The sequence below is a fragment of the Pelodiscus sinensis genome, chromosome 7, assembly GCF_049634645.1.
Source record: "Pelodiscus sinensis isolate JC-2024 chromosome 7, ASM4963464v1, whole genome shotgun sequence".
NCBI lineage: Eukaryota > Metazoa > Chordata > Testudines > Trionychidae > Pelodiscus > Pelodiscus sinensis.
The window spans coordinates 20,410,935-20,423,491 of NC_134717.1; the positions used below are offsets into that span (position 1 = coordinate 20,410,935).

At 37.2% G+C, this 12,557-nt stretch overlaps 1 protein-coding gene across 2 annotated transcripts in view; it reads right to left on the reverse strand.

Annotated features, from left to right (window-relative positions):
• The window catches only part of LRP1B (LDL receptor related protein 1B), a 1,349,043-nt gene that overhangs the window by 18,244 nt on the left and 1,318,242 nt on the right, over positions 1-12,557 (reverse strand). The gene's annotated exons all lie outside the window — the stretch shown is intronic.

Consider the following 12,557-nt stretch of genomic DNA (forward strand, 5'->3'; position numbering starts at 1 on the left):
GGAGCATAAATGGGTGCTATAATTTGCCTCTTCCACTCCAAAGGAATTTGTTTATTTTGTCTTAGTGCATTTACTGGGGAGAAAGGAGTTACCCTTCCTTTTCCCCAGCCCACAGCATAGGGCACCTGAATTGTACAATTTAAAATATAGGCAAATATTTTTAAACTGATCATGAGCTATACTCCCCTACAACATGCTCTACAGATGGAACCTCTAGACTAGTTTCATAGATGGTATTTATTAACACATTCACTAATTGGCTAATTACTACTTGAAAACCCTTTTGCACAATGGAAAAACTATAACATGCTGGCAGTTATGGCTCTGGTTTGACCTCACAGTTAAAAATGATCACAACAAATTTAAAGTTCTAGCCTTCAGGGAAGGGATTAGTTGAATTAATGTCAGAAAATAGGCTACACAATAATGTATGCAATTAACTTGAAAACTCAAATCAAGTTGCATTTTCATTATTATTTGTCATCATTTTAACATATAGCAAAAGCACATAATACATTATGAATCTATCATAAAACCTATATACTCCTTTTTTGTATTTGTGTCATTTTTAATAAATTCCTTTCGAGCCATTATATCATATGGAAATTATTATTGTTCTAGTCTACCTTACAAAATGACTGCTTATGTGGTTGCCAGTTCACAGGATCACCTTCCAATGCATGATTACAAATTAAGTATTTCTAATCCCATTACAAAAACACCATAAATCTTCATAGTTTACCATCTAACCTGTTATCTTTGGACAATCTTAGAATGAAAATGTTGCAATATGTCTACAATTCTGATGAGGAATTCTGCAGCATGTGATTTAAACTTGCTGAGATGCAATTTTTGAAAGGCTACATCTAGCTTTGACTACAATATTTAAAAGAATAGGTTTTTAGAGATGAGGAGAGACTCAAACTGATGAATCTTAAACACCTCTCTTTTGGAAATAAACCCTGAAGATGTGGCCTTCTGAAACATGACAAGCTGAAAAAGGAAGCGGAATTAATTAATGAAGGTTCATTCTCAAAACATCAATGTGAAATTTTACAGGAAAATTTTGCAAGAATGTAGGGGCTCAGAAAATCTCTCCAAACGTTACTAGATCATAATACCTGATCTTGGTGTAGGATTAAAACAGAATTTGTGAATACCCCCTACAACATAGACGTTGAACTTTGAAGGGAGAATAGAAAGTGTGTTTTACTCATACACAATATTTCTCCCCTGGAAAAATCCATTATCTTTTTTTTTTTTGCTTTAAATAACACATTATCAAATAGTAGAAAAGCTGTATTTTGTGAGCCCAGCACAATTATTGTCAAAATTCTAGTTAACATCCCTGCTCCAAAATTCACACCACTAAAATTAAAAAAAACTTATAAACTGGGAGAAGAGAAGTCCCTGGTTTACTGTTATTATTTATGATTTGTATTGTGGTAGCATCCAGAAGCCCCGGTTAAGTTGAAGACCCCATTGTATCAATATATAGAATAACATGGTCCCTGCACCAAGAAGTTTTATGAAAATTTGTCTTATAATATACAGAATCCACACTTGATATTCCTGAACTGGCCATGCCCAGGCTCACAGAAATTGCATTGTTGGTGTACATCTAGCTAGCAAGGAGTTGGAAGATGTGGTGGAAACTGTAGAACAATTAATGTCAGGAGTTTGCCAGAAGCAGAGCCCTTAGCACTATACCAGAAGCTCAAAGGTGTTGCAACACCCCCTGCACCCTTCATTCCCTTCCTGTGCCTATGGGCACTGGCTCCCATTTGGCCAGGAGCAGCTCAGAGCAGAGTCATCAAATGGGACTGATCCAGCCCAGAGCACTCCCCCACACTCCACCATACACACAGCCACAACAATCCCCTGCCCCCCTACACACACACTCCTACTCCCTGCCCTGATTCCTGCATCCCCCACATCCCTCAATACTTGATCTCCAAGCCCCCATTCTACTGCTGTCTCCTGCGCTGACCCTCCAATCCAATGCCCTGAGCCCCCCACTTATTTCTTACGGGTATTGTCATATGGCAACCACTCTCAACCTCCTTTTCTGAGCCCTACCCACTCCCAGACTTGGCTACCCCTGCACAGAGGCAGCTCTAATATAAATTCTTAAAACTAAGGCTCTTTTTAGATAGGTATGAGAGCCACTTTATTGACTCACAGATAAGCTTCCTAAGATGAAACACAACTTTCATAACTATTCACAGTAGAAGATAACAAACACTATGTATACCAACTGACAAACCTTTTACATGAAGGAAGGGAATCAGGACTGACAGAGTTTTATTAAGAATCTCTCTATCTGCTATCTGGAGGACATTTGAAACAGGCAAGCAGAAAATTAGAAAGGAATTAAATATATAAAAATATCACACACAGATTTTAGGGGATCATAGTTGACTGAAATGTTATACATTTCAAAACCGCATGCTACATCCACCTTGCAGCACCTATTGAAAGAATGGCTTGGTTTGAGGGTGTTTTATCTGCCCTTGTATATGTTTGACTGATAGCTGCTCTCACTTATTTTGATATTTTAGCTTTGGATATTTTTTTCTGCTTTACTTTTACATTGGATAGGATAAGCAATACATCTAATAGATAAATTATTCCAGTCCATGAAACGGCACCTCCAGAGATTAGAAAATAAGATAAAGAAATTATGGAAGCTCTCTCTATGTATCTATAATTAAGTTTAAGTTGATTTTGTCCTTACACTAGGGATTCAACCACTTAGTTGCGGATAAGGAATAGCACATATTCATCATAACATAAAAGTGCTTATTCTAGACACACACAGAGAAAGGAGAAAACAGAAATGTATGTAAGTAAGGAAATGTGGATTTCAGGAGTTGAGGGAATCTGGCCAGAATGGTCTGGTTATTTTGAGAAAGAATTTAATGGTAAATCTGACCCTCAGATTTTAGGTCGATACTCTATATTTTCTAAGCAGAAGAAATATCATATAGTACTATTCCTTCTGTGTTGCTGTTATGAGTGACTTTCTAATAATTAATTAATCATTAAAAAGTAAGGGAATTTCCAGACAAAAAACTATTTAAAAACGAATTTATTGTTGAATATGTACCCATAACTTAAGAGTAAGATTATCACAGGGATGCTTTATTGACAAAAAAGACCCCAAGCATTACAAACCTAGGAAATGTAGACTTAAAGATAGAAGAAAACTAAACATGTAAAGTCATGGAAATGCACATTTGAGGAAATCAAACACTTTTAACTGTACCCTGTAATGACACCCTAAAGGGAATTTAAAAAAAAAATCTACTGTGCCTGGAAGCTATGCAGAACATTTCAAAGAGCAACATATTTTTTCTCCTTTGCTAACATCTCTTCATCTCTCCCATGCACTATTACTTTGTGCATTGCCAACTGAATTATTTAAGTCTCCAAGGCATGTTGCTTTGGGATACAGTTTGAGCAAAAAATCTCACAGAACATACAATTACATTTTATTGATCCCTTCCAAATTGAAAATGTTCGTACTACATTAGTTCACAAAGATCTTTCCCGTTCAGTTGAAACTATAATGTGAAAATTTCAACGTAATTATAATTAGGTAGCCCATTAACTGCACCCTATGGAGTTACATTTACTGTAAAATATTTAACAAAATCTGTTCATCTGTCACTGCACTGACCGACTATCATTTCGAATTGCCTTTTAGTTTCATTCAGCCTTCTCATTGCTGTATTGCTAGCTCTGACCTGATACAACATTGATTTCAGAAAATGCAATCAGTGTGCTAGGTCAAGTGTCTTTAGTACACCTCCTGCTTTCTTGCTAGACATAGAATATGCCCTAGATATTTTAAAATGCCCTCATTGACAGGAGTTCTGCCATTGCTTTGAAACCCTCTTTTGCACACATAGTATATTTACAGAGAGAGAGAGGGATTTACTATGATTGAATGTTCACACTTAAAAAGCTGTATGAGAGAACAGAGATAATGAGAGAGGTGTAGTACTGTAAGGACTATGTGCTTGAGAAAAGTTCTTCCATCTTGATTAGTGCAATTTCTTCCTTTTTGGTATCCCTAACAGACATACTGTCTGCTTCTAATCAATAGAAAATGAAGCTCTGATGGTCAGCTTTTTTCATTGCTCTGACTGCAGCAGTTCCCTCTTTGAATCACTTCATTCATTTCCCTTGTTTCACTCAATCAAGTTAAAGCTTCTTGTCCTCACTTTTAGGAAATATCTCAACTTTGCCTGTCCTTATTTGTCACTCCCTCCTTCTTTCTTGGTTACATATCCTGAATTCAAGGATTATTTTATTAATTAAAAGTAACTACACAAAAAATTACTTCTAACAATCAAGAACTGTACAGTTCTTGCAATAAGTAACCCAGGGTGCATCTACACAGCAGGGCTTAACTCGAAATAAGATATGCAAATAGAGCTATATCAATTATGTAGCTTTTTTCGAAATAGCTTATTTCGGGTTTTGGTGCTGTATGCACAGAACTTATTTTGAAATAGAGCACTCTTCTTCTGACTTCCCTTACTCCTCATAAAATGAGGGTTACGGGAGCCACAGTGAGAAATCCTCCAGCTTGACAGTATTTCGACATTATGTCGAAATAATTGCTGGCTGTGTAAACGCGGACTATGTTATTTTGAAATAATGCTAGTTATTTCAAAATAATGTTGCTGTGTAGACATAACCCAATGATCTGATTTTTGTTGCCCTTATACTCCCGTATCACAGACACCTAAGGGTTGGGGTCAAAGCCCACTGTAGTAAGTGGAAAGACTCCCATTGACTTCAACAGGATTTGTATCAGGCTATTGTTACTTCTTGCCTCAGTTTATCTTGCAAGCTCCTTGGGGCAGGGTATGTCCTTTACTACATATTTCTATAACTGTTCTTACAATGAGGCATCAATCCTATCTGGTGTCCCCATGTGGCACCTTGATGCAAATAATAATAATAATAATAATACAAAGTAAGAATTGTATTAATAAGCATGTTTTGGGGCATGAATATCCATATAATGCACTAATGATGAGAGAAGAGAGAGATGCAAAACCATGTAAGCAAAACATGAAATTGATGGAAAATATAGGTGGGCATATGACTAAAATAAATGGAAAATTTGTTACTTATTTTTTTTCTGTATCTGATCTCTACTTCACTTTGCTATGAATAGATTGTGACTCTTGCTTTAGTTACTAGAAGCAGTCCAGGCATTTCTTCCAAGACTCCAGGCTTTACCTGTGCTGCTTGTATCACCCACCAAACGAGTGCTGCCAAAGGTGTAGATAAAATGTATTGTACAAAGAAACTTGCTTTACACATTTGAAAGTTGACAATTTGACAATAGCTATCTACAAATATGAAGCAAAATGCAGGACTATGTAGCACTTTAAAGACTAACAAGATGGTTTATTAGATCATGAGCTTTCGTGGGCCAGACCCACTTCCTCAGATCAAATAGTGGAAGAAAATAGTCACAACCATATATACCAAAGGATATAATTAAAAAAATGAACGCATATGAAAAGGACAAATCACATTTCAGAACAGAAGGGGGATGCGGGGGGGGGGAGGGCGAGGAAGGAAGGTAAGTGTCTGTGAGTTAATGATATTAGAGGTGGGGAAAGTTAGATGTCTGTGAGCTAATGGTATTAGAGGTGATTATTGGGGAAGTTATCTTGGTAATGGGTACCATTACCTTTTATATCTGCACTTGAAAGGGAATCCTCTGAACTGTCATTCATGTTAAAATTCGACACTCTCCGGGGGCTATTGAACAAAGACCCCAACTACCTTACCCATTACCAAGATAGCTTCCCCAATTATCACCTCTAATACCATTAGCTCACAGACATCTAACTTTCCCCCTTCTGTTCTGAAATGTGATTTGTCCTTTTCATATGTGTTCATTTTTTTAATTGTATCCTTTGGTATATATGGTTGTGACTATTTTCTTCCACTATTTGATCTGAGGAAGTGGGTCTGGCCCACGAAAGCTCATCATCTAATAAACCATCTTGTTAGTCTTTAAAGTGCTTCATAGTCCTGCATTTTGCTTCAGCTACACCAGACTAACACGGCTACATTTCTATTACTATCTACAAATATAATGCTCTTAGAAGGCTACACAAGCTGTCCCCCTAATGCATACATCCAAAGTAGACCTGATTGCAGGAGAGGTTTGATTGGAGAAGCTCTGATTGCAGGACATGTCATTGGATAAATTTACCATTCTGCTTCTGGACTTCTCTCCCAGTCAGTTACAGGTGAGAGCAATAAGGAGAGCCACAGTGAGCAATAAAGAGAAATTAGAGGAAAGGGGGAAAATGACCCTTTTATTCCAAATAGGAATTGTTAGGAATTCAGGATCAACATCATGCCAAAGTACACATCTTCAGAAAAGTACATAATTAGTTTGTAGCACTGATGGTGAATCAGGTAAAAATCTTGCATATTCCCTCTTCTGTGGTTGCTTATGTTCATGTGTCTTATGTTAACTCCATGGCCCTTTACCAATGGATTTTGATCCCTTCATGAACTAGTTTACTTGATGCTAAATAAGCCTCCTTATTCATCAGTTTAATATTAAAATGTTGGGTCTTCTTTCCCTGTGGTATTTAGTCTAAAAAGAGAAAAATGTACAGCATGATTTCTAAAGGAGTCGGTGCATTTTTAGATATATTTTCATTACTTGCCTATGTTTGAGTCACAGCCTTTTGAACACAGGAAATGTAGAACTCTTGCCTAAGAAATGTGTTTGCATTTGTTTGAAAGGATTCTGGAGTATGTAGAATTACTTTGTCATCATGGAAGATGCAGTACGGTTCTATATCCTTAGAGGAGCCATTAAAGGGACAATTGTGAGTGATTTGTTGGCTATTAGGAAACATGGCTTAATTGGTTAAAAAAGGTGAGATGTGAGACTTTATTTCATGATGGACTAGGTCATTTGACAGAAAAATGGATGTGACTGGCTACTCTTAGGAATCTGGATACCTTTTGGGTGATTGATCAAGAATTTGAAGAACTCCGCTTTTCTAACACAGTTTAATGCTGAGATCCAGGGCCATCTTTGAGAAAAACAGAATCATTAGGATGGTGAGTTTTTGTGTCCGATAACTATCTTTAAATTGCCTTGCACAGGGCAAAATAAGCCCTTCATTACTCTTTATTGAATCCCATCATCCTTGTCCCCTTCTATGCGATAGCCTAACCCAAGTACGTGGAGCAGGGAGGTCTCACCTACTAGGCATTATTATGAGGGGGGAGGGGAGAGTCTATCATATCTAGAGTATCAGGGTATTTTTGACAGTTGTGTGCTGATAGGGTGATATTTATTCTTTCCCTTTTTATAGCACTCTTTCCACGTGGAACACAGATAGAAAAAAATAAATTATTGAGTAATGGGCCAAGTTTTCTGCTCCCTGCCTTCTCAAACAGGTGGTCTTGTGGGTAATTAATTCAGGGAGGGTCTATGGCCTGTGTTGTAGAGATCAGTAGATAACCACAACACTCTCTTCTAGCTTTAAAATTTAATTCTCAATGACCCTGATGTCCAAGGGTTCTGGGCCTCACATTTTGTCTGACCTTGCTCTGTGGACTTCAGGAAGAAAAACTCCAGTGCAAAGCTAATGTGGTCATCAGAGATATACAATCCATTAGGGGCAAACACACACATACACCAGAACAAAAACAAACAAACAAACAAACAAACAAAGAACGGGTACTGCAGAATTGGAAGGGAAGATATGAGAAACAGCTCAGACTACACCTCCCAATTAGGTCCAAACACTGAGCTGTATAGGAGCCCCTGGCTGACCATAATCCACATACATTCTGTCTCTAGCAATGTTGGCTTGGTGAGGAAAGAATATCTGTTTAGAGCATTCTCATGATTCCAGGACTAAGTCAGCTCTGGGTTCAGAGAAACTCAACAAGCTACCCTAGCAGACACTAAGAATACTAATGATGTCTTACAGATCAAAGCCCTAGTGAGTGATAGAGAGACGCCGTCCCAAAGGAATACTACTAGAAACCCGAATGGACTGTATTTCCCAAAAGGGTTCTGGTTAACGTGAAGGCAGCATGTGGATTGTCTGCAGAGCTGAGATGCTGAAAAAAACCCCAAGAACCTGAGAATCATCAAAAGTGATCACCAGAATTAAAGAATGCTGGTACATCCAATTATGGGGGGGCTTTTGCAAGAAGTGGGTGCTAACTCTGTTAAAGGCCCCCAAAACATGATGGGGTCTGTGTGCGGCATTAAAGCACTACTCAGATTTGGCCCATCTGAGCCTTCATAGATGGAAAGGGTGGGGCAGATGGACCAAATTTCATTAACATTGTGAATTCATGTGTAATGTTGGAATGCCAATCAAATTTGGTATGTCTGGCTTTTATTTCCATTTATGGAGAGGCAAATAGGTCAAATCTAAGTAGAATTGGTTCCCACTTTGGTCACTAGAAATGTTGGGAGGCTTGGGATAGGGATACTCCACTACCACAGCATAACAGTGACAGGGAGAAGGAAGCAAAGAGAAGGTTTCTGATGGGACTGAGCTGCTAGTGCCCCAAATATAGCTTTAAAGTTGGGTTATATAGATGAAGGGTGAAACATGGAGACCGAGGATCCAGTTCATTGGGGAAGGAATATAACCACAGAATTCACATAGAAGTCTGGACTGTCCCTGGTAACTGTCATAAGCACGGCCTGTTAATAGTATATTAGGATGAAGATGAGGATGCACCTTTTTAAAAATTATTTTAATATCTCTAGTATTTTCCCTTGATGTTCAAGCTGAGTTCCTGCCATGAGTAGCAATAGTGAATTGCAGGCTGACAGCTTTTTTAAAAGGTTAGTGACAGGAAGATAAGATTCCTATCATAATAACGAAAAAATACTTATTTCCAAGATGCAAAGATATGTTTGTAATTCATGACAGTGTTTTGTTATCAATTATTTTATGCTGTACGTAATCTGTAAGATTGCTGAAGAACTGTAGATATTTTAATCATTTTGGTATGTTAGTATAATACCATTTTGGTAACTCTATATGTGGTAATGAAAGATGGACACTACAGTTTTAGAGGTTTAGTTTGGTCTTTCAGTATTACTTGGCTTCAAATTCTTGAGAGATCTAGCTCGCTCAGTTCATGGTTGATAAAAAATATTGTGAAACCATCTTACTTATAGAATTGTGGTATTTTTATTTCCAGTCCCAGAAAAGCACAAAAGTAAAGAAAACTAAAAAGACACACAAGATCCTAGATTTCTGTGACCATTTTGCTATTCTGTGACCGTTTTGCAGTTTTGCACCGGGCTACCAATGCAAGAAGGAGGCAAAATCAAATCAAACTGAGCAGCAGAGCATTCTTCCTGCTTATGGGGATCCTCTGGTGGTGCAGAGCTTTAACTCATAGCAATTGCTGTATCAACCACCTCCTGGCCATCAGTGTATTTCACTACCAGAGAAAGGGAAGGGGTCTCTGTGCCCCTGTAGTCCTGTCATGCCCTGCTTCTAGAATGGCTCATTGAGACTGTGTACAGCTGGGATTCAGAGCAGCTTTGTGTCTGTTATACCTTACCCCAGTGACCCCAATATTGGATGAATTCACAGATGGTTTAATGCCATCCTAGTTTATTCTCCACAATTTAGCAGCTTGCATTGGTGGACCACACTGAGGATCTGCCCCAAATGTGGAATGAGCTGTCATCAAATGTGTGTTACATAAAACCTCTATTTATGCTACTCCACAAGTTACTAAGTAATTCAGTTCTCCTGGAATGAAATTCTCATTCCACTGAGGACAGTGGGAATTTGCTATTAACTTCAATGACATCAGAATATCATCTCTGATTTTGGTAAATCAAGGTAAAGCTGCAGAGAAAAAAATCTAACTCTACCCACCCACCTGAAAAAAAATCTTTTATAACAAAGCTAGCAACAATCAAGTACATTGGAGAAAAAGTGCAGGCTTACAAATTACATAATTAACACACTTTTTAAAAAATCGTGGGAGACAGTTCATAAATGACTGACTTGTCAATTTCTCTATTAAACTTTCCATTTCACATATCAAAATACAGATTTTTTTTTACAATTCCTAAAGATATCATGATGTGCTCCAGTTTAGACAGTAAGGAGAAAATCCACTGACAGCACATTTTCAAAAGTTAGTATAAGTGGGTGTTTCTATTATATAACTGCAGTTTTCTAAATACTAAAGACAGAGAGAGATGCACTCTTATATTAAAATATAAGAAAGACAGATTTAAGTCAACCATACCCTCCATAAATTGATACATAGTTCCATCCAAATTGTTTGAATTTTATTAATCAGTTATTGACAACTAATGGACACACATGAAGATTGCCTTCACTGTATGTTCATTCAGAACACTGATCTGATTTTCCACAGAATTACTGTAGCTCAAGGTCTAGAGCGTTCTATTGCTTTGAAGTATTGGGGGAAAGGAATTGTAAGCGTATATTCTCAAAAAAATGAAAGAATAATTCCTCATTCTAATCACTACATTCCAGCAAAACCTCAATATTATGTGTTTACTAATAACTGAAAACATGTGGTTATACACCAAGCATTTAGATGAGGCTATATGTTAAATCTGTTGGAGTTTCTGTATTTTATCAAATTGAAGTATATGTAATTGGCTTTTCATTTGAATTCTGATCCTTGCATCAGAACAGTTATCTGAAGCCCTGTGCTGCTTACTCTGGTATGTAGAATCAATGAGGATGTCGGCCAGGATTTATTTTCAATAGGTACAAGTCAGACGAACTTTCTTTCCTGATGAGAATTAGCAGTTTCTTTTCAACAAGCATGTCTGAAATTGCTTGAGAGAAATGTAATATAAAAATGAAGGCAAATTATAAATTGAGTCAATAAAGGATGAAAACAGTTAAGAAGAGAGCTCTCTAATTCTTTATTATTTGTGCTAATGCTTTTTTAAACCTAATTTCCAGATTAAGTTAACAAAGAGATTTACCAATACAAGTGCAACTGTTAAAATGGCAGCCACGTGGCCTTTGTTTAATTACTCTGTAAATTTAATATCAAGTTAGACTAGCAGCAGATAATGAATCTGTGCACAATTCACCTCACCCCAAAACTTTATGATGCAGATGCATTGTTTATTAAAGTAACTTAGATCCTACATTCATGAGCAAAAAGCTGAAATACTACTTTTATAATTTTTTTACTGTCATTTCATCTTCTAATAATATGACAATAGATACTCCAACAGTCTTTTTTTAAATCACTCATCAGTATGACTATCAAAAGGGCTAAGTGTGTATTACATAAATGAGTCCCCAGATAAAGTATATGTTGTGAAATGTATGTGAATGTGCATGATTTAAACCAATGAACTGTGGCCTGAAATGATGTCACACAATGTGCAGCATTAAGTGGAAGGTTAAACCTACTTGCATCTCGGCTCATTAAACGCAGTTAAAGTGCAAATTCCCTCATTCTGACAGTAGTAATCACAAGGGTTCACTTTCTGGTCACAGCGCTGACTTTTAAACCCCACAGAGCATCTGCAGAATTTCAGTAAAATACAGCTAAATAAATATTCTGCCTTTTGCAGAACAAATTTTAAACTCATTACATACAATGATGGTAATACACACACACACACACACACACACAGACACGCACGCACACACAATATGCTTAGCCTTTTCACAGGAGGTCCAATCTGATATTTTGAAAAGTTTGCATAATAAACACTAATAAAAAAAAATTCTGATAACAGTGGACGCTGTATTAACCTCTTGTTTCAGGAATCAGAGCTTTTGAAACTAAACACTAAAGCCAAATGTCCTAACAGTACTGGCAATTCCAGACCATGATGTCCTTAAAAAAAAAAAGATATTCCATGATTGTTTCCTAAGCATTGTTGTTAACATTTAGTACATGCTGCAGCTTCTACGTGTTTTTACAAAACCACACGAGTTAAAGTGTGTGAAACTGCTTATTCCTGAGAATCCATGTTGTTTCATGGTTTTACACCAAACTATATCAAGAGATATTAAAATATGACAACACACCATTTAAAGAGAGAGAGACAGAAATCATTAGGCACCAAAATATCTATCACAGATGGTTAATCCCATACTACAAACTGAACCTCTCTAAACAGGGACTCTCTGAACAGAATCCCTGCAGTGGGTGGCCAAGAGTCCAGCAGCAAGGCTGCTTGGCAGGGCCACCCAGCACAGCAAAAATCCCTCATCTGGAATGGGTCAGGTCCTTAGGATGCCAGAGTAGGGAGGCCCAACCTGTACTAGGTATCTGAATTCTCTGAGTTTAGTTCCTCATTCCTCACTCTTAAATTATTCTGAGTATTCAATTGTAAATTTTTTCTCTTGCTGTGATTTGATGCTAGCTAATTCTTAGTTAAAGCTATTTGAAGAGCAATAAACAATAGTTACTAAATCATCAACAATGCCAAACAATGAACAAAAAGAATATTTTAACAACTTGCAGTAGAACAAAGTGACAGACAAGAGTAA